Source organism: Anneissia japonica, unplaced genomic scaffold, assembly GCF_011630105.1.
Source record: "Anneissia japonica isolate Jap-2015-1 unplaced genomic scaffold, ASM1163010v1 scaffold287704_len1198815_cov201, whole genome shotgun sequence".
Classification (NCBI taxonomy): Eukaryota; Metazoa; Echinodermata; class Crinoidea; order Comatulida; family Comatulidae; genus Anneissia; species Anneissia japonica.
The window spans coordinates 1,142,639-1,144,491 of NW_022731578.1; the positions used below are offsets into that span (position 1 = coordinate 1,142,639).

The 1,853-nt window shown below is 34.0% G+C and overlaps 1 protein-coding gene across 3 annotated transcripts in view; it reads right to left on the reverse strand.

The window, feature by feature from the left end:
• The window catches only part of LOC117115465 (alpha-N-acetylgalactosaminide alpha-2,6-sialyltransferase 6-like), a 14,493-nt gene extending 12,766 nt beyond the window's left edge, over positions 1–1,727 (reverse strand). The window contains exon 1 of one of the 3 annotated variants that reach the window (XM_033259282.1): positions 1,670–1,727. The gene's annotated coding sequence lies outside the window, so the exon portion shown is untranslated. The remainder of the gene's footprint in view (positions 1–1,669) is intronic. The other 2 variants (XM_033259286.1, XM_033259285.1) reach the window with 2 other exon arrangements.
• Between the last annotated feature and the right edge of the window lie 126 nt (positions 1,728–1,853).

Here is a 1,853-nt window from a genome sequence, read left to right on the forward strand (position 1 = left end):
GCGACAAAAATCGCAAAGATAAAGAGAATCACTGGGAACTTTTACTTAAAACCACCACACCATTTGGACTCAATATTAGGAACGTTCTCCCAGTACACTAAATTAAACCTATGGCATTCCAAATTCCTGTCTCTTATACGGATTGAAACCTGGAGTTTAGCTGATTGTAACTATGTACAGTTTGTGTTAATAAAAGTTTGCAGTGAACTAAAAGGAACTGTGTCATACTACTCATTAAAGTCACCAACAACTAACCGATATTTAACACTAACTATTATAGAGCAGGCCTACTATAGAGCAACGGTCAAAAAATTATGGATCGCGACCAAAAATTGGGTCCCAGGAAATCATGTCATTAGTTGAAGAATCTAGTTTGTCACTGGCCTATGTGGACTTCATGAAAACACTTCTTTTATGTTAAGCCTATATCAATTCCAGATCTAAAAACTAAAGCATTCCACAGCCGGTCTCCACTATACACACCAAAATTTAAATAGTCCGAAATAATGGGCTACTAGAATTCACAGAATTCAAAATCAATGTAACATCAGGCTACAGGTTCTACTATTATGAAGAGCAATACCCATATGAAGGAGCCTAAAAAAATGAAATTTTCTCCTCACAATGCTGGTAATGTTTGGAATAATGATCAATACAATGGTGACGCAAAAATGCGGCAGTAATGGTGCATTGTGATTCTTCTGTCATACAGCAACAATAAGGGCAAATAGAAAAATTTATTAGATTATCACTCCCACCCTCGTCAAAAATTCGGGAAATATTGATGCGGGAATAAAAAAAAATGTTTATGCTGCATCAATTATTTCAACAGCATAAAAATAACAATGCAATTTTGTGACTTCAAATTCATTTTCTTTAAAAAACTATAAAATTAAACCAGTTTTTATACAATATTTACTATTACAGACCAAATATAAACAGTCCCTCCCTCATCGATAAAAACAAAAGCGAAATAATCTATTTGTATCTAATTCTAATTGTTCAGATTTAAAAAAAAAAAAAAAAAACTGTCCTCCCTCATCAATTTTTTTTTTAAAAAAGAGTGATAATCTAATAAATTTTTTTATGTGCCCTAATGTAGATGAAGAAAAGCACAAAATTCTTTTAAAAAAAACAACTAAACTGTAGAAGGTAGCTAGGCCTAGGGCCTAGACCTCTCCTCAAGATGAGCATCATCAATGTTTACACAATGACGGAAAATCCTAAATAAACAATCTTTCTTTGTTGTTTAATGTGTCTGAATCCTGTCCTAACCCTCCACTAAATCTACATTAAGACTGAAAGTAATTAAATATATAACATGCTATTATTTTAAAGTAAGTCAACACAGCAAGAACAAGCTACTTCAATCTTTCTTTCATTTAGACATCTGAATAAGAAAATTAAATCACTTCCAAGAGCGATCTTTGTGTTGTACAGTGGAGGAACATTCAGCAACAGTCCGGCCTACACACACATGAGCGCATACATACACACCTTCATCCAATCCTTACTTGAATGCCTTAAATCAAATTGGAATTAACTCCGTCTTTAAGCGTTAACACTTCTATAAATATTTGAAATATTAATCATATAATTAAAATTGATTACATTTTTCTCAATTATTCTACACAGAAAGAATACAAACAAAACTAAAGACATAGCTTACCCATCTCTCTCTTTCAACCCGAGCCTTCTTCCTGCTGTTTCTTCTTGTGCCTCTGGGCAAAGATACTAGAAATACAAGATAGAGTTCTCGCATTGTAAAAATGAGGCGGAAGTCGTGCCCAACGTAGGCGGCGCCCTTCTTTTTATCCATGCAAGTTTCCTATACTTCGTGCCCAACGTACAGG